Genomic DNA, 21,850 nt, shown 5'->3' on the forward strand with positions numbered 1-21,850 from the left:
AAGATTAGAAGGAAAATAACAAACTGGGAATAAAAATTTATGACACATATTTCTGGTAACGGTTTAATTTCTCAAACACATAGAGAACTAAGTCAAATTTATAAGAATACCATTTATTCCCCAACTGACAAATGGTCAAAGGATATAAATAAGCAATTTTCAGATGAAAAATCAAAGCTTTATGAAAAAATGTTCTAAATCCCTCTTGATTAGAGAAAAACAAATTAAAACAACTCTGAGGTACCACTTCAAGCCTATAAGATTGGCCAATATGACAGTAAAGGAAACTGATAAATGAAATGTTGGAAGGGATGTGGCAAAATTGGGAGCTGTGTACTGAAACAACCATTCTGAAGGGCAAATTGGAATTATGCCCCAAGGCTATAAAACAATGCATAAAACATGATCCAGTAATACACTACTAACTCTATCCCAAAGAGATTTTTTAAAAGGGGAAAGAACCTACTTGTGCAAAAATATTTAAAGCAGCTCTTTTTGTGGTGTCAACCAATTGGAAATTGAACAATTGTCCCTCAATTGGGGAATGGTGGAACATGTGGTATATGATGGTGAACAAATACTATTGTGGTGTTAGAAATGATAAACAGCATGATTTCAGAAAGTGCTGGAAAGACATACATGAACTGATGCAGAGCAAAAGAATAACAACCAGGAGAATATTGTAGAAAGTAAGAGCAATTTTGTGGGATGATCAACTGTAATAGACTTAGCTACTCTTAGCAATACAATTATCCAGGACAATTCAGAGGGACTTATAAAAAAGAATGCTATCCCTCCAAAGAAAGAATTGTTAAGAGTCAGAATGCAGATCAAACATGCAATGCAATTTTTCAAGTTTCAAGTTTATTCGTTTTTTGTTTTTGTTTTTGATTTTATATAATTATTCTCTTACAACAATGAGATACATACACCTACACAGACACACACATATACAAGTATATATATAATATGTATATGTATAGATATATAGGTATAGATATAGATATAGATAACCCTTACTTTACCTTCCATTTTAGAATCGATACTGTATATTGGTTCTAAGGAAGAGGAGCAGTAAAGACTAAGCAATGGAGGTTAAGTGACTTGCCCAGGGTCACACAGCTACAAAGTGTCTGAGACCAGATTTGAACCTAGGACCTTCCATTTCTAGGCTGGCTGTCAATCTACTGAGCCACCTAGCTGCCCCCAACAATAAACAATATAGAAAAATATTTTGCATGGTATTACATGTATAACCCAGATCAAATTGCTTGCCAGCTCTGGGGCGGGGTGTGTGTGTGTGTGTGTGTGTGTGTGTGTGTGTGTGTGTGTGTAAAGAGAGGAAGGAGAGATAAAATATGGATCATATAACTTCAGAAAATTTATGTGGAAATTTATTACATGTAATTGTAAAATGAAATATTTTTATAATTAAAATAAGTAAAAATATAGAGATTATTTTAAATACATGGGAGCCCAGGGAATTGCCAAGTTAGAGAAGATTGTCATAGGAAAGCATAGAGCTCAAGATAGAATACTGGAACATGTCCATAGTTTCTGAGTATAATATGGATGAAGATCTAGAAAAGAAAAATTATCTCGTCCTTTAATTTGCTTGCATCATTATATTTGAATATATGTAAAGAGAGATTGATCCATTTCATTCTTTGCAGGAAAAGCAGTTGATTCTAATCCTATCTTTCTGTTAAATAAATATCTCATTCTTATCCATATTTTTGACTGGTAAAATATATTACCATCTATTCATGTGTAGTCCATTTCCTTCTATGTATTCTGCTTTGTTTCTTGTGCTACAAAGCCTTCTAGCTTTTACTACTCTCAGAGCTCTATGGACTGTTTTCCCCCTAATTCTGCTATTCATATCACAAATAGGGACTTTCAATTGTGCTTTTTCCATATTTGTGTAATTATTATTAGTCCTTCAAGAATTCTTTTTCCTTTGCAGTCTTTCATTTTCTTTGCCCCTTCAGTTTCTTCTTCCTATGCATTCTGCTTTGTCTCTCTGTGTGTCAATTTCCCCCCCTACTTTTTATAATTCTTCTTGGCTTTCATTTCATCTACATATGGCATGTAATTTTCATTTTCTTGGGTCTTTTCCTCTATTAATTTCTCTAGGTGCTTCTCCTGTATTGTTTTTCCCTTCTCCATGGACTTCAATAAAGCAATGTTTTGTGAAGCAAGTCTGGCCTGTCTCATTTCCATGGAAAAGGATGTTTTCCTTGCTATTTGCTGATTGCATTCTCATTCTTCTGCAATGATTTTGCTTCTATTTCTCTCTTTTTTCTACCACCATCTGAAATCCAATTGTATTGTTCTTAATTTTTTATTGAAGTCCCTAATCCCTGACTTGTTCTTCTAAAGCTGTCTAAAATGTATCTTTTATGGGAATACTGGAAATTTGTTATTGACTCATTTTTTAATTCAACAAATACTTATGGGCCTTTTATGTGCAGAAATGCTTGGAAGACCCAGGGAGGATGCAATATTTAGATATGACATAGCTCTTCTTTTTGTGAAGATTGTTGCATTAGAATAAGGAATATGGCTAAGTATAACACATAATATTAAAATGATAAATGTATTAGAGAGTTACAAAACAGCATGTTACATTAAGTTTGAGGGAAAGATTTCTTGGAAGAGTTGGATTTTAAAATTATTTTAAAGGACAGTTCATAATTCAGTAGGCAAAGAACTAAAAGAAGGACATTATAGGTATATGGAGCCACATGAGCAAAAATACAGAGAATACCCTATGTATTAATGAATTATAAAGTGTAGTTCAGTTTCACAAGGGCTTAGAAAGCATAGAATGGTGGGATATATAAATCTATAGTTAAATCTATTTATAGATGTTAAGGATTAAAAAAGGATGCTTTGAATGCTAGGCAAGGGAGTTTAAATAAATATAGTAGCAATAGTGGACTATGAGGGAAAATTTGCTCTCACTAATATCCTAACAAATATTTTAAAGATTATGGATTTTAGAGAAACCTTTAGAATGTGTACTGACACTGGTAATCATTAGACAGACAATTTTGTTCTGTGGTGATTGGAATTATACCCAAAATAGTTGATGGAAGACATAGCTCAGATAATCAAGTAGATCTTATTCTCTTAATGGCCAAGGAATGTTATAATTTTATACCTTCATATCCAAGTTGTTGTACCTCTACAGAAGCCATGATCCTTCTAGTTGTTAATATTTTCTTCCCCCTCAAATTTTGTTACCTTAACTTATCTGTGCATCTGTTGAATCCCATCAGAGATCCTTGAGGACAGAGTACAGACTCTATTTTTGTTTTTGTTTGTACAAAAGCTTTTTAGCTTAATATAATTAAAATCATTTATTTTACATTTTGTAATTTTCTCTAACTCTTGCTTGGTTTTAAAATCTTTCCTTTCCCAGACATCTGACAAGTAAACTATTCTATGTCCATTTAACTTATTTATAGTTTCCCTCTTTATATTCAAGTCATTCACCCATTCTGAATTTATCTTGCTGTAGGGTGTGAGATGTTGACTGAAACCTAATCACTCCCATATTGTTTTCCAAATTTCCCAACAGTTTTTGTCAAATAGTGGATTTTTGTCCAAAAAGTTGTGCTCTTTGGGTTTATCATTCACTGTCTTGCTGATGTCACTTACCCCAAGTCTATTTCATTGATCCTCCCTTATATCTCTTAGCCAGGACCATATTGTTTTGATGACTGCTGCTCTATAGTATATCTTAATATCTTGTACTGCTAAGCCACCTTCCTTCACATTTTTTTTCATTATTTCCCTTAATATTCTTGATCTTTTGTTCTTCCAAATAAATTTTGTTACAGTTTTTTCTAATTCAGTAAAAAAGTTTTTGGGTAGTTTGATAGGTATGGCACTAAATAGGTAAATTAATTTGGGTAGAATGGTCATTTTTATTACGTTAGCTCATCCTACCCATGAGCATTCAATGTTTTTCCAATTCTTTAGATCTAGTTTTAATTGTTTGGAAAGTGTTTTGTAGTTTTTTTCCTATAATTCCTGTGTTTGTTTTGGTAGATTGATTTTTAAGTATTTTATATTGTCTAGGGTGATTTTAAATGGTGTTTCTCTTTCTACCTCTTGCTGCTGTGATGTGTCGGAAATACATAGAAATCCTGATGATTTATGTGCATTTATTTTGTATCTTGCAACTTTGCTAAAGTTGTTGATTATTTCTACAAGTTTCTTAGTGGATTCTCTAGGATTTTTAAGTAGACCATCATATCATCTGCAAAGAATGATAGCTTATTCTCCTCATTGCCTACTTTGATACCTTCAATTTCTTTTTCTTCTCTAATTGCTACTGCTTGTGTTTCTAGTACAATGTTAAGTAATAGAGGTGATAGTGGGCATCCTTGTTTTACTCCTGAACTTATTGGAAAGGCTTCTAATTTATCCCCATTGCATATGATGCTTGTTGATGGTTTTAGGTATATACTATTCATTGTTTTTAGGAAAGGTCCTTCTATTCCTTTACTTTCTAGGGTTTTCAATAGGAATGGGTGCTATATATTGTCAAAGGCTTTTTCAGCATATTGAGATAATCATGTGATTTTTGTTTATTAGATTACTGATATTGTCAATTATGTGAATGGTTTTCCTAATTTTGAACCATCCTTGCATTCCTGGTATAAATCCCACCTGATCATGGTGGATGATCCTCTTGATCACTTGCTGAAGTCTCTTTGCTAATATTCTATTTAAAATTTTTGCATCTATGTTCATTAGGGAAATTGGTCTGTGGTTTTCTTTCTGTTTTTGATCTCCCTGGCTTTGGAATCAGTACCATATTTATGTCATAAAATGAATTTGGTAGGACTCCTTCTTTGCTTATCATATCAAATAATTTGTATAGTATTGGGATTAGTAGCTCTTTGAATGTCTGATAGAATTCACTTGTGAATCCATCAGGCCCTGGCAATTTTTTCTTAGGGAGTTCTTTGATGGCTTGTTCAATTTCTTTTTATGATATTGGATTGTTTAGGTATTCTATTTCTTCTGCTGTTAATCTAGGCAATTTGTCATTCTGTAAATATTCATCCATATCTCCTGTATTGATATATTTATTGCCATATAATTGGGCAAAATAGTTTTTAATGATTGCCTTAATTTCCCCTTCATTAGAAGTGAGGTCTCCCTTTTCATTTTTGATACTGTCAATTTGGTTTTCTTCTTTCTTTTTTTATTAGATTGACCAGTACTTTTTCTATTTTATCTGTTTTTTTGCAAAATACCAGCTTCTAGTCTTATTTGTTAATTCAATAGTTCTTTTACTTTTGATTTTATTAATTTTTTCCTTGATTTTTAGTATTTCTAATTTAGTTTTCATCTGAGGATTTTTAATTTGCTTGCTTTCTAGTTTTTTAAGTTGCATGCCCAATCATTAATCTCTGTCTTCACTAATGTGTTAATATATGTACTCAAGACTATAAATTTCCCCTTGAGTATTGCTTTGGCTTTATCCCACAGAGTCTGGTAGGATGTCTCATCATTATCATTCTCTTCAATGAAATCATTGATTGTTTCTATGATTTCTTCTTTGACTAGCTGGTTTTGGAGAATCATATTATTTAATTTCCAATTGATTTTGATTTGCATGTCCAGGTGCCCTTACTATTTATTATTTTTATTGCATTATGATCTGAGAAACTTACATTTATTAATTCTGTTCTTTTGCATTTCTTTGAAATGTTTCTATGCCCTATTACATGGTCAATCTTTGTGAATGTACCATGTGCAGCTGAAAAGAAGGTGTATTCTGTTTTATTCCTTTTTATTGTTCTCCATATATCTATTAAATCTAATTTTTCTAGGACTTAATTCATCTCTCTTACCTCTTTCTTTTTTAATTTTGGTTTGATTTATCTAGATCTGAAAGTGGAATATTTAAATCTCCCATTAGTATGGTTTTACTATCTATTTCCTTCTTGAGATCTGCCAGTTTCACCTTTACGAATCAGGTTGCTATGCCATTTGGTGCATACATATTGAGCAATGTTATTTCCTCATTGTCTATACTGCCTTTAATCAGGATGTAATGGCCTTCCCTGTCTTTTTTAATCATATCTATTTTTACTTTGGCTTTGTCAGGAATCATAATTGCCACTCCTGCCTTCTTTTTCTCATTTGAGGCCCAAAGGATTTTGCTCAAGCCCTTTATCTTAAACATGTGTATATCCACCCACCTCATATGTGTTTCTTGTAGACAATATATGATAGGATTTTGGTTTCTAATCCACTCTGTTTTTTGCTTCCTTTTTATGGATGAGTTCATCCCATTCACATTCAGAGTTATAATTATAAGTTGTGTATTTGCCAACATTTTGGTATCCTCTCATAGTTCTACTCTTCTACTTAAACTATTTCCTTTTAAACCAGTGATTTGCTTTATGCCAGTAACAATTGTCCCCTCCCTTGATTTACTTCCCTTTCCACCCCATCCCCTATTTTTCCCCTCTTTTTATTTTTAAGTCCTGATGAAATTCCTCCCCCTTCTTCTTCCCTCCCTTTTTTGACCTCCTCACTCCCCTGCTCCCCTTGCTTTATCCCTTCTGACTTTCTCAGTAGAGTTGGATAGAGTTTTATATCCCAATAGATAAAGCTACTCTTCCCTCTCAGGGTTAATTACACTGAGAGTAAGGTTTAAATATTACCTCTTAATGCTCTCTTCCTCTCCTTCTTATAATAGTTTTCATCCCTTCCCCTTCCCAAGCCATCTTGGTGTGTAATAGAATATCCTATTTTTTTATTCATTCAAGGTTCTCTGGGTGTCCTCTACTATTCACCCCCCTCTTTCCCACCCCCATATCATCTTAGTATTCCAACCTCTCCCTATGAATAATTCTTCTAATTACTATAATAGTGAATGCTATAATAGTGAATAGAGTTCCTTACAGAGAATTATACATAATATTTCTCCACATAGGAATACAAATAATTAGATCATATGAGTTTTCTTTCTTTCCCCTCTGTTTCTTATTTATCTTTTCATGTTTCTCTTGATTTTTGTGGTTGGATATCGAACTTTCCATTTAGTCCTGTTCTTTTCTGTGGAAATAATTGGAAATCTTCTATATTTTTGAATGTCCAAGCTTTCCCCTGGAAGTATATATTTAGTTTTGATGGGTAGATTATCTTTGGTTGTAGACCCAGTTCTCTTGCCTTTCTGAATATCATATTCCAAGCCTTGTGGTCTTTTAGATTGGAGGCTGCCAGATCCTGTGTGATCCTGATTGGTACACCTTGATATCTGAATTGTCTCTTTCTGGCTTCTTGTAAGATTTTTCTTTTACTTGGAAGCTCTTGAATTTGGCTATTATATTCTTGGGGTTTGTCTTTTTTGGGTCTAGTGTAGAGGGTGATCAATGGATCCTTTCAATGTCTGTATTGCCCTCTTGTTGTAGAACTTCAGGGTAATTTTGCTGAATAATTTCTTTTAGTATGGAGTCCAAATTTCTATTAATTTCTGCTTTTTCATAAAGACCAATGATTCTCAGATTGTCCCTTCTTGACCTGTTTTCTTGGTCTGTCACTTTCTCATTGAGATATTTCATGTTTCCTTGTATTTTATCAGTTTTTGACTTTGTTTGAGAGATCATTAGCTTCTAATTGCTCAATTCCAGCCTTTAGGGACTGGTTTTTGGCTATAATCTTTTGGTTTTTAACTATAATCTTTTGGTTTTCCTTTTCAATCTGGTCATTTCTGGTCTTCAATTTATTTGCCTCACTTTCCAATTGTGAAATTCTGACTTTTAAACTGTTATTTTCTTGTCAGACTTTGGTTTCCAATTTGCTTACCATTTCGTTTGATTTTTGGGCATCTTTCTCCAATTGGGAGTTTCTGTCTTGTAAACTGTTAATTTCCTTTTGAGCTATTTCTCACTTCTCTAGCCAAATCTCTTCTATCTTTCTCATTATCTCAAATTTGAACTCTTCAATACCTTGTGGCCAGTTTTCATTATTTTGGGAAGGTTTGGATATGATTACTTATTTGTTCTCCTCTGCTGTTTGCTCTGTTGACTGGATTTTATCCGTGTAAAAGTTGTCGAGTGTTACAGATTTCTTCTTGATGATCTTTCTCTTTTGGGGTTCTTGTCATTGGCTTTCCATAATTAGCCCTGCACCCTCTCAAGTTTATCCTCACACTCAGGTTCTGTCTGAGCTCTTTAGGCTCCTAAGGTCTCAGGTCTAGTGGTTTTCAGGTTCAAGCCTCCTAGTGGTCCCCTTGCTTGTTCCTATGCCTGAGGCTCCTTTAACAATCTCAGGGTGCTGCTTCCAGAATCGTGCACCCCTCTGCACTGGGTCCCCACTCAAGGTCCATGCCTGAGCTCAGGATCTGAGTCCTCGCCTACTCTCAGGATCCGTGTCTGAGCTTGCATCCTCTCTCTCACTCATGCCTGTACTCAGGGTCTGTGTTCAAAGTCCACGCATTCTTTAGTCTCTTGAGGTCTTAAGTCTTGCTGCTCTCAGGAGCAGGCCCTGGTGACCCCAGGTTGCTGCCAAGAACTTAATGTGTGCCCCAAACTTGCTCTAACTCTTGTGCGCTGGCTTTGGCACTGTAGGTGGTGTGGGGTGTATAAGGGGGTTGCTCAGCTTGCATTTTAGTGAGAGCTGTTTCACCCTTTTATGACATAGAAATGTCCCAATTCCACATACCTCCAATGCTGCACCCTGTTGTGGGGTCCCTTCGTTCCTCTGGATTTGTTTTTATGTCTTCTTGAGGAGTCTTATATGTTTCAGTTAGGAGAGATTAAGCAGCTGCTTTTTACTCTGCCGCCATCTTAACTAGGAACTGTTGTTTTTTTCTGAAACTTCTATATAGTGAGTGTATGCGAGGAAAACATTTAATTGCATAATAAAAATATGGGGAACTTGTTGAAATGAAACCAAATTTTGTAATTCCAAAGCATGTGTGTAATATGTTTAAATAATCCAGAACCAACCTCAGTGATAAAAAATCATTCATATATAAGCATAAAAATTACTAACTCTTTTAATATTACTTTCATGTATTTCTAGCAGGAACAATAAAATATAAGAATTATAGAGCACATTCCTTTTAAATAAACAAACTGAGCTTAAACAATTGACTTTCCATCCCTAATACTATGACCCTCATATTAAGACTATAATTTTTACTAATTGATACTTGAATGTTTACAACAGCATTTAAAGAATGGCCACTCTTTTACCAGATATAGTTAAATGATAAACAAAGAGCCAAGAAAAGGATGAAAATCTTAACTATGTTCACACAATTGCTGAGCAAAGGAATACACATCAAATTTCATTACCCTCCATATGAGAGAGCATTCTGAAGAACTGTGGAATTTCCTCTTGTCTTTAAAAGGAACACCCAAACTTATCTTTCTGAAATTTGCTAGTAGATATGAAGGAAATGGGAAAACAAGATATTCATTTGCGATCTGAACAATGAAAAATAAACGTAATTATTTTCATTTTTCTCCCATAAATATTTTATTTACTTTGGCTACTACACCTCATTTTAAGGAGTAAACACATTGTTGGGGGGCATGTTTTTCCTTCTGGCAGGGTGATAATGTTAGTTAAACCTCTGAAGGCTTGATGAGAGTAGATAAAGAAGTGTGAACTGTGTTTAATTAAGTCCTGTTTAAATGGAACACAATTAATTTAATTTTAATTAATTTTCACTCATTAAATTTTCATTTATTTTAATTAAATAAATCCTATGTAAATGGAAAAGAGATTAACTACTGTTCACTTGTCTTTGAAATACTTTTATCAAGAGAGTGTTCTGAAGGGAATCATTATTTTCTGAATAACCACTAGGGGGCAGTTCTGTTTATTAGTGCAAGCACATTGTTCCCCATTGTTAAAGTAATATCACCTCTTTAGACTTAACTTTTATGTAGAGCACTCCTTTTTTAAAAATTTAAATATTTTATTTTTTTATAAAAATTTTCCATGGTTACATGATTCTTGTTTTTACTTTCCCCTTTGCCACCCCCCCATATCCAAAGGACATTTACACTGGTTTTAATATGTGTGATCTATCAAGACTTATTTACATATTATTGATAGTTGCATTAGTGTGGTCCTTTCAGTCTATATCCCCAACCATGTCTGCATCAAGCCATGTCTTCAAGCGATTGTTTCTCTTCTATGTTTATACTCCTGCAGTTCTTCCTCTGAATGTGGGTAGCATTCTTTACCATAAGTCCCTCAGAATTGTCTTGGGTCATTGTTTTGCTTCCAGTACAGAAGTTCATTACATTTGATTTTACCACAGTGTATCAGTCTCTGTGTACAATATTCTTCTGGCTCTGATACTTTCACTCGGCATCAATTCCTGGAGATCTTTCCAGTTCACGTGGAATTCCTCCAGTTTATTATTCCTTCAAGCATGATAGTATTCCATCACTAGCATATAACACAATTTGTCCAGCCATTCCCCAATGGAAGGGCGTAACCTCGTTTTTCAATTTTTTGCCACCACAAAGAGTACAGTTATAAATATTTTTGTACATGTCTGTTTATCCATGATCTCTTTGGGGTACAAACCCAGTAATGCTATAGCTGGATCAAAGGGCAGGCAGACCTTTAGAGCTCTTTGGGCATAGTTCCAAATTGCCATCCAGAATGTTTGGATCAGTTCACAACTCCCCCAGGAGGGCATTAAGGTCCCAATTTTGCCACATCCCCTCCAACATTCATTACTCTCCCCTGCTATCATTTTAGCCAATCTGCGAGGTGTGAGGTCATACCTCAGAGTTGTTTTGATTTTCATTTCTCTAATTATTAGAGATTTAGAACACTTTCTCATGTGCTTATTGATACTTTTGATTTCTTTACCTGAAAATTGCCTATTCATGTCTCTTGCCCATTTATCAATTGGGGAATGGCTTGATTTTTTATACAATTGCTTTAACTCCTTGCATATTTAAGTAATTAGAACTCTGTCAGAAATTTTTGTTATTAAGATTTTTCCCAGTTTTTTGTTTCCCTTCTGATTTTGGTTGCATTGTTTTCCCTTGTACAAAACCTTTTTAATATAATATAATCAAAACTATTTATTTTACATTTTGTAATTTTCTCTAACTCTTGCTTGGTTTTAAAATCTTTCCTTTCCCAGACATCTGACAAGTATATTATTTTGTGTTCACCTAATTTGCTTACAGTTTCCTTCTTTATATTCAAGCCTTTCACCCATTCTGAATTTATCTTGCTGTAGGGTGTGAGATGTTGATCTAAACCTAATCTCTCCCATATTGTTTTCCAATTTTCCCAACAGTTTTTGTCAAATAGTGGGTTTTTGTTCCAAAAGTTGGGCTCTGGGTTTATCATACACTGTTTTGCTGATGTCACTTAACCCAAGTCTATTTCATTGATCCTCCCTTATATCTCTTAGCCAGGACCATATTGTTTTGATGACTGCTGCTCTATAGTATATCTTAATATCTTGTACTGCTAAGCCACCTTCCTTCACATTTTTTTTTCATTATTTCCCTTAATATTCTTGATCTTTTGTTCTTCCAAATAAATTTTGTTACAGTTTTTTTCTAATTCAGTAAAAAAGTTTTTGGGTAGTTTGATAGGTATGGCACTAAATAGGTAAGTGAATTTGTATAGAATGGTCATTTTTATTATGTTCTCTTATCCTACCCGTGAGCAATCAATGTTTTCCCAATTGTTTCTATTTAGTTTTAATTGTTTGGAAAGTGTTTTGTAGTTGTTTTCATATAATTTCTTTTTTTTTTCTTTAGATAGATTCCTAAGTATGTCATATTGTCTCGGGTGATTTTAAATGGTGTTTTTCTTTCTACCTCTTGTTGCTGTGATTTGTTGGAAATATATAGAATTGCTGATCATTTATATGCATTTATTTTGTATCCTGCAACTGTCCTAAAGTTGTTGATTATTTCTAATAGTTTTTAGTTGATTCTCTAGGATTTTTTAAGTAGACCATCATATCATCTGCAAAGAGTAATAGCTTGGACTCTTCATTGCCTATTTTGATACCTTCAATTTCTTTTTCTTCTCTCATTGCTACTGCTAGTGCTTCTAGTACATTGTTAAATAATAGAGTTGATAGTGGGCATCCTTGTTTCATGCCTGATCTTATTGGGAAGGCTTCTAATTTATCCCCATTGCATATGATGCTTGTTGATGGTTTTAGATATATGCTGTTTATTATTTTTAGAAAAGGTCCTTCTATTCCTATACTTTCTAGTGTTTTCAATAGGAATAGATGTTGTATTTTGTCAAAGGCTTTTTCAGCATCTGTTGAGATAATCATGTGGTTTTTGTTGGTTTGCTTATTGATATTGTCAATTATGTGAATGGTTTTCCAAATGTTGAACCATCATTGCATTCCTGGTATAAATCCCACCTGATCATGAGGGACAACCATCTTGATCACTTGCTGGAATCTTTTTGCTAGTATTATATTTAAGATTTTTGCATCTATGTTCATTAAGGAGATTAGTCTGTAGTTTTCTTTCTCTGTTTTTGATCTACCTGGCTTTGGATTCAGTACCATGTTTGTATCATAAAAATGGGTCTGGTAGAACTCCTTCTTTGCTTAATGTGTAAAATAGTTTGTATATTATTGGAATTAGTTGTTCTTTGAAGGTTTGATAGAATTCATTTGTGAATCCATCTGGTCCTGGGGATTTTTTCTTAGGGAGTTCTTTGATGGCTTCTTCAATTTCTTTTTCTGATATGGGATTATTTAAGTATTCTATTTCTTCTACTCTTATTCTGGGCAATTTATACTTTTGTAAATATTCATCCATATCATCTAGATTGTTATATTTATTGCCATATAATTGGGTAAAATACTTTTTAATGATTGCCTTGATTTCCTCTTCATTAGAGTTGAGGTCTCTGTTTTCATCTTTGATTCTGATTATTTGGTTTTCTTCTTTCCTTTTTAAATTAAATTGACCAGTATTTTGTCAATTTTGTTTGTTTTTTCAAAGTACCAGCTTCTAGTCTTATTTGTTAATTCAATAGTTATTTTACTTCCAATTTTGTTTATTTCTCCTTTACTTTTTATAATCTATAATTTGGTCTTTAGCTGGGGATTTTTAATTTGTTCCATTTCTAGTTTTTAATTAGCATGCTCAGTTCATTGATCTTTGCTCTCTTTAATTTGTTAGTACATGCACTCAAAGATATAAATTTCCCCCTGAGTACTGCCTTAGCTGCATCCCAGAGCGTTCAGTAGGATGTCTCATCATTGTCCTTCACTTCAATGAAATTATTGATTGTTTCTATGATTTCTTCTTTAACTAACTGGTTTTGGAGAATCATATTATTTAATTTCCAATTAGTTTTTGATTCACAGGTCCATGTGCCCTTATTAATTATTATTTTTATTGCATTATGATCTGAGAAGTTTACATTTATTTTTCTCCTCTTTTGCATTTGTTTGCAATTTTTCTAGGACTTCATTCACCTCTCTTATCTCTTTCTTATTTATTTTTTTGGTTTGATTTATCTAGATCTGAAAGAGGGATATTTAGATCTCCCACTAGTACAGTTTTACTATCAATTTCCTTCTTGAGCTCTGCCAGTTTCTCCTTTAGGAATTTGGATGATATAACATTTGGTGCATACATATAGAGTACTCTTATTTCCTCATTGTCTATACTGTCTTTTATCAGGTTGTAATTATCTATGCTGTCTCTTTTAATCATATCTATTTTTACTTTGGTTTTGTCAGTAATGATGATCATGATTCCTGCCTTCTTTTTTCTCATTTGAAGCCCAAAAGATTTTGCTCCAGCCCTTTACCTTAAACTGTGTATGTCGACCCATCTCATATGTGTTTCTTGTAGACAACATATGGTAGGATTTTGGTTTCTCATCCACTCTGCAATTAGCTTCTGTTTTATGGGTGAGTCCATCCCATTCACATGCAGAGTCATAATTACCAGTTTTGTATTTCCCAACATTTTGGTATCCTCTCCTAGTTCTACCCCTTCTTCTAATGGTATTTCCTTTTTAAACCAGTGGTTTGTTTTAGACCAGTCCCCCTTGTCCCCTCCTTTGATTTACTTCCCTTTCTAGTACCTCCCTTATTATTCCCCTCTTTTTATTTTTAAGGCCTAATGAATTCCCTCCCCTCTCTCCTCCCTTCCCTTTTTTGACCTCCCCACTCCAATGCTCCCCTTGGTTAATCACTTCTGACTTTCTCCATAGGGTTAGATGGAATTCTATATCCCAATGGATATAGCTACTCTTCCCTCTCAGGGTTAATTTCACTGAAAGTAAGGTTTAAATATTACCTCTTAATGCTGTCTTCCTCTCTTTCTTATAATAGTATTCATCCCCTCCCCTTTCCATGCCCTCTTTGAGTGGTGTAGAATATCCTATTTTTCTTAGTCATTCAAGTTTCTCTTGGTGCCATTTACTATTCGCCACTCTCTACCCCCTACCCGTCTCATCTTAGACCATTTAGTGCTCCAACCTCTCCCTATGAATTATTCTTCTAATTACTATAATAGTGAATACAGTTTTTGAAGATTATACCTAACATTTCTCCATATAGGAATGCAAATAATTTGATCTTATTAAAGCCCTTAAAGAGGCACACTTAAACATAAGAGTTTTCTTTCTTTCCCCTCTGTTTCTTATTTACCTTTTCGTGTTTCTCTTGTTTTTTATGGTTGGATATTGAACTTTCCATTTAGTCCTGGTCTTTTCTGTGCAAATACTTGGAAATCTTTATCTTGTTGAATGCCCATACTTTTCCCTGGAAATATATTGTCAGTTTTAATGGATACGTGATCTTTGGTTGTAGACCCAGTTCTCTTGCCTTTCTGAGTATTGTAGAAAATATAGGTAATGGAGGGCACCAAGGAAGTTAAAAATAAAATCTAAATAATTGTGGGTACTCACACCGGTGTTTAGGAGAGACTGGACCAGGATGGAAAGACCAGAATTTACTGGATTAACAGGAATGGCAGTTGGTCTTAATTCCACATAGCTTCCCCTAGGCCAGAGTCTAGAAACAAGCAGGCAAAGTAAAAGGGATTAACTAGTTTTAATTATGTACAACTAAAAGGTGGGATAGGGAGTTCTACTCTAAAACCTTAAAACCTAATGACAAAAACCACAGGGAAAGGGGAAGATTTTCCTACTCTTATCTAAAGATCTATGCAGGCAGGGCAGTAATGGAGTCTCTGAGTGACTGCCTGAGACCTGGATCTGCCAGGCTTGAGCAGCATAGCTAAGGGCTTATATGGCTTTGGGGTTCTCACTGTAATCCACTGATGATCTCTGGATGCCAAGAGCCAAGGTAGTCTCAGGTACCAAGTTGAGAGGGTGTGCATGAGACACTCCACAAGATCCCAAACTTCTCCTCTTCCCTTGGAACTGCACTGTAGATCTTGTCCTCTTTGATGAGACCACCACAAAGGATCCCAGGGAAATCAGGATGCAGGGTGTCCTTTGCTCTGAGATCTCCCAGGGCTAAACACAGTTTGTGCTAACCCCTAATGGAGTCCCTCTCAGAGCACAAGTCACTTCTTCCTGCTCCTTCATTTCATCTTGGAATTCCCAGCTCTAGCTCCTTTCTGCTAGGTACACCTTAATTCTTAATTAATAACTACCTAATCATCCTCACAACAGTATCATATTCCAAGCCTTGAGGTCTCTTAGTGTTGAGGCTGCCAGATCCTGTGTGATCCTGATTGGTGCTCCTTCATATCTGAATTGTCTCTTTCTGGCTTCTTGTAAAATGTTTTCTTTGACTTGGAAGCTCTTGAATTTGGCTATTATATTCCTGGGGGTCATCTTTTCAGGGTTTAGTGTAAAAAGTAATCTATGGAATCTTTCAATGTCTATATTGCCCTCTTGCTGTAGAACTTCAGGGCAGTTTTGCTGAATAATTTCTTTTAGTATGGAGTCCAAACTTCTATTAGCCCACTCTTTCACAAACATTTTTGATGGAAAAATAAGAGTATTTGAAACAAAAATGTTTGACTAGAAATTAAATAGCTTGTAATTGTTGTACTTCTTTGTCTCTACATACTATCAATACTTCTTTGTTCATAAAGTAAACACAATATTTTATCAATGGGAATATAGAAATTCTAAAACAAATATTTCTTGTAATTATATTATTATTAATTTTTACTACTCCTTTAAAACAATTAGAAATTTTATAAGATTCTTAAAAACATGGATTTTATTGGCATGATCAAATGTTTGACATTTATAAAAATCTTAGTGCCTGTCATATAGTAGGTCCTTGATAAATGTTTATCAAAAGATACATTTGTACTTCTATATTCAAAACATTTTAATTCCTTCAATGAGGGCATTTCCTCCAGCCAAAATTTTTCCAGTTAGTGATTAGTTAGACTTTATGCATTGTCATGTCTAAAAATAAAATAATTAACCAGTACTTTACTATGGATGCATCAAGGAATAATAGTAAGAGTACTTGATTTGAAAGTAGATGTCCAAGGTTCAGTTTTCAGACTTCCTCTTAACTACACTTTGGGCAAGTCAATTAATTCTGTCTCAGTTCCTATGTCTGCAAATTGAATTACACAGTATACAAGGTCCTATTCAACTCTAAACCAATGCTTTTATAAGTCTGAGACTTTCATGAATGACCTTGCAAAAAAGGTGTCAACAAACTTAGCTGGGTTATTTCTTCTATAAAATATTTTTCTTGGATCTTTACTTGAAGTCTTTCTAGCCAAGCAAGACCTATAGAAGTTTGAGCCTAGTTGACATAACAGATAAAGTATAACATGCTTTGATAACATATATTCACCTCTTTATCATAATGAAACACTTGGTTAAGACTTTATGGACAAGTATTTGAATAGTAAATAGTAATTATTAAGTAACATATTTTTAAATAAACAAATATGAGTTATTAGAATTATAGTTAATAATTTAACAATAAATTACTTAACTGTGTTATACTGAATTTCTTGCTATCCTCTGTAAGTGAAGCAATATGAGACCAATTCTGCTGAGTGACTAAACTGTTGAAACAATAAATTTACAAATATTATTGATAAACTATTATGTAAAGCACTGTGATAGGTTCTTTAATGAATAATATAATAATAAGTATGTATATCTGTGTGTATATGTGTATGTATCATGTAGACAAAGGGAGAGAATGGATAAATGTATAGATTAATGAGATAGATAGACAGATAGACAGACAGACAGATGGATAGATAGATGGATTTTTTTCTTTTAGGACACTGAGAAATAAGTAGAGTGTTTTATGTATTGTCAGAATGTGAAAGGAAATTCTTTATTCTTTTTGCCTATTTTGAATTAATAAACCAAAAACTTAAACACCCCTACTTAACTCTAAGTAAGGGAGTTCACAAATAACTTACTTGGAGAACTCCACCCTTTTATCTCAATCAGTCAGAAACTTGTGAATTCTTTGATAAGAGTTTACACCATCAAAAGATGAGAGGTGGATCTCAGAGACAGTGCCCCCTGCCCCTGGGCAGTGCTAGGTAATTTGGAAGCTATGATTAGCCCCTGTGAAGTGTAGGAAGGTCCAGGAAGGAACATGGAAAAAGGACTACAAAAGGTCCTGAAATTCCTGTCCAGGGAGTGTTTGGTTTGAATCTTCAGCCTGGAACTTAGGCTGATGACTTGCCTCTTGGAGGTGACTGTGGCTTTGGGGACTGCTCTTTTGATATTAGTCTTTGTTTTCCTGGCTGGCTTGCCTTTCCCTTCCTGTACCTTCCTCCACTTCACAGAGGCCAATCACAGCTTCCAAATTACCTACTACTGCCCATAGGGGTAGTGTCTCTGGGATCCAGCTCTCATCTTTGAGGGTGTAAACTCTTATCAAAGGATTCACAAGTTTCTGACTGATTGAGTTAAAAGGGTGGAGCTCTCCAAGTACATGATTTCTGAACTCCCTTACTTAGTATCAAGTAGAGGTGTTTTAAGTTTTTGGTTGATTAATTAAAAACAAAGAGAATAAAGAATTCCTTTTCACAAGAGGCAAGACTTAAAATCTTTCAGATTTGTAGCCCAGTGTTCTATTCATTAATGTATAGAAATGGTATGGTATGCCTCCTGAAAGAGTTTTGAATTTGAGAGGCATGGATAGAATTCAAAGAGATTGAACTTGGGTGGGAGAAAAAAATTATCTTTCCTTTCACTAACCTTTAAATTAAATGTAGAATTTCCTTTAATTATGAATGTAGCCAATAAACCACAGTAGCATTTGAAATTTAGATAACTAGTTCTTTTCTAAAAACTAAATTTATAATCCATGAATATTTTTAGTTAAGGTCTTATCATTCAAACACTATCTAGTATGTAATGGAGATTCGAAATGAGGTTTAGTCATCTAGCAAAATCTGACTAATCTGATTTAGACTGTTAGAAGTCCTAGAAGAGGAGTGGCCCTTTCAAGAGGAAAATTAAATATTAGACCTGAGAGTCGTAGTATAACAGTATAATTTATTATAACAGTATATTGAGTGAGTATCTTGGACATCTATTTATCAATTTTGAAAATGTTTGTATTCATAAATTGTATGCACTGGATAATAGCATTATTTTCATGAGTACTACAAGAGGGACCATGTTATTAAGCTCATGTTTCAGCATCCATATATAAATAATACAAATGCCATAAGAGGAAAGCAACAACTAGAAAAAATATGCATGGGTTTTCTTTTGAAAAGATAGAAAACAGAATGCAGTTATAACAAAGTTCATTTTCTACTATTAAACATTCATTGTGAACACATAATCAGTGGTGTTCTCTATCAGGAAACCCTATTAAATTGGAAAATGAATACTCAAAAATACTGTAATTAAACACTATTTTAATTTGCTTTCGAAAGAATAAAGTGGAAGATGGTGGTACTGATGTTATAGCATTAATTGTGTCTCCTATCACAATGGTGTAATCAGCTTTGAGTAGGGTACATGAATAGCCTAGTACTGGATCTGCATTAATTAAACATAATGCTGATAGCCAAGTAAAGAATTGGGCTTCACTGAATACAACTTGAGCAGTATGAGCACTCATTGAATAACCAAGGGCAGAAACGGCTAACATACAGGTGACTAATGAAATAATCCTCATTTTCCTGCCAGGGTCACTGTCCTATTTTTCTGCTACAATTCCTCTGAGTCCTACTGCAGAAATATAAGCCAATATGGGATTTTTGCTGTGATAGCATTTTAGCATCACTAAGTAAACTTTAAGGTCAATATTCTACTAGATGAGATGAGTAAGTAAATGCAGTGGTAGAGAGTAAGCCTATAAGAATGGGCATTTTCCTCTTTACATATTATATATATAGTCTTTTTTCTTTTTTTTAAACCCTTAAGTTCTGTGTATTGGCTTCTAGGTGGAAGAGTGGTAAGGGTGGGCAATGGGGGTCAAGTGACTTGCCCAGGGTCACACAGCTGGGAAGTGTCTGAGGCCGGATTTGAACCTAGGACCTCCCGTCTCTAGGTCTGGCTCTCAATCCATTGAGCTACCCAGCTGCCCCTTATTATATATAGTCTTTAGGGCATTGCTGATGGCTCCTCCTTTCATTTCTCACTGCCTGTGGGTTTGCAGTTTCAGCATCAGAGTTTATACAAGCAGACAAATTTCAAACAATATAAGATCAAGTACATTTTATGTTCTTTGACTCAGGGACAGGAAACTTTTGTTAGTTGAGTTCTTGATGGGGAGATTTCTGACATCCAATTTTTGCCAAGGAGTCTATAAAGTAACATCATTGAGGCTGTCAGTTTCCTTGACAAGATAACTTGAAAGCAAAATTGTGTGTACCAGAGTGTATTTGAGTTCACCTCAGGCTTGGTGATTGCACAAACAGCAGCCTAATCTTCAGGGTATCCAAGTCAATCAAAAAGAAAAGCAGTCAGTCTCCTGCCTTCCACAAATTATTGTTTGGTTTTGTTTTACTTTTTTAATATTTCGAATAGTAATTGGGGAATCTCTTGGTCACCTGTATTTTATAAACTAAAGTTTCTTGATTCATATTGTCAGCCCATAATTCTTTGCAAAAAATCACAGTATTATAACTCATTTTGTCAATCTCATTTTATAAGTAAAGTGACTGAGGCTTAGAGAAGTTAAATAAGTTGTCCAATGTCACATAGCTAGTAAGTATCAGAGATTAGAACACCCTCTACCAATACAATTCAATATAATTTTGGCAATTTATAGTCTTAAGAGGCTTGCCTATAAGCATACATGCCAACAGACAATGCAAGGCTTCCATTAGTAGATGGCATGTGAGTCAAATACTGATGGAAGCTATAGTACTCTGAGAGTCAGAGGTGAAGAGAAGAGTAAATTTAGCATGGACATAAAGCTCATCATTAAGCGTGTGGATAGAGATGGAGTTTTAAATGTGAGGAATACCACATGACTCAGTTTAGCTTGACCAAAGAAGGAGACTCATTTGCAACTAAGCCTGAAAAATTTGACCATAGTTTGATTGTGAATAAACTCAATTGCCCATTTTAGAAGGTACATTTTATCCTTGAGGGAAAATAGAGAACCACTCAGGATTCTTGACAAGGGAAGCTCTGTGATCCTCCCTAACTTTTACAAATTTATTTTGCAAGGTGAGCATAAAACACAAGAAGTCAATTACAAATCAATATAATAGTTCAGGAGAAAGGAAATTAGAACTAGTGGCTATAAATGGAGAGAAGAAATGAAAAGTGACAGATGCTACAGAGATATAATCAAGGAAACTAGGTAAGCAGTTTTTTGTGAGAAATGAAATAGGGGGAAGAGACAAAGATGTTTTTAATATCATGAAGATGAATGACTCAAAATGTGGTATTTTACTAAGTATTAAAAGGGAATTTTGGATGAGAGATGGACTTAATGTAAGGGGGAAAATATTTCATTCTATTTTGCATAAGTTGAGTTTGAGATGCCTGTAGAGCATCCTAGTGGAGATGTTCAGTTGTTATTTGGTAATGATTTGGCTTTTAGCAGAGAGCCTGGGGCTGGTAATATAGATCTTCTATCTTGTCATACTCATCTTCATATAGATGCTAATTGATGATATTACTGAGAGAAAGGAATTCTGGAGAGCAGAGTACTGTATAGGACCTTGGTGGGTAAGGTACAGATGGGGAAGCAGGAAGATGGAAAAGGATCATCACTAATTTATCACATTATTATTATTATTAGTAGTAGTAGTGCTATGCATTAATAAAATATTTCAATATTCCTTTATCTATATCTACCCTCTAAGTCTGATATCTTCCCATAAAAATAATTATATTTATCCATTTACTAATTATCATATAAGTAGCTTACATAAAACTTCTTCCTGGTTCCCAAGTTTTCTGTGTATTTTCTTATTATACAAGGCAATAAAACTTTTCTTGGAAGATGATGTCATCTTGCTCAACTTCTTTGATTATAAATTATAAGCATTCAGTCATATTAAGAGGGGTCATGGTATGGAAGAGTCCTGAATTCAAAGGCAAAATAAACACGAGTTCAAATTATGCCACAGATGCCATATGATCATGAGACAATCACAACCTTTCTGAGCCTCAACTCCTTGATCTCTATAATGATACTGATACTTCTAGTAATTTTCTATGAGAGATATGAGAATCAGTTTTGATCTTGTATGGAAGACACTTAAAGTGCTACATACATGTTTTATATTATTATTATAGTACTAGTAAAATGGAATGCTTCAGTTCTGTTTGAGGCAAGAATATTGCTTGTAAATGCTTGGAACCTACTCTCTGAGAAGAAAAAAAATTATCCATGATGCACTTTTAAATTTAATATCTATAGTTAATATTTCTCAATCAT

This window comes from Gracilinanus agilis, chromosome 3, assembly GCF_016433145.1.
Source record: "Gracilinanus agilis isolate LMUSP501 chromosome 3, AgileGrace, whole genome shotgun sequence".
Taxonomy (NCBI): Eukaryota; Metazoa; Chordata; class Mammalia; order Didelphimorphia; family Didelphidae; genus Gracilinanus; species Gracilinanus agilis.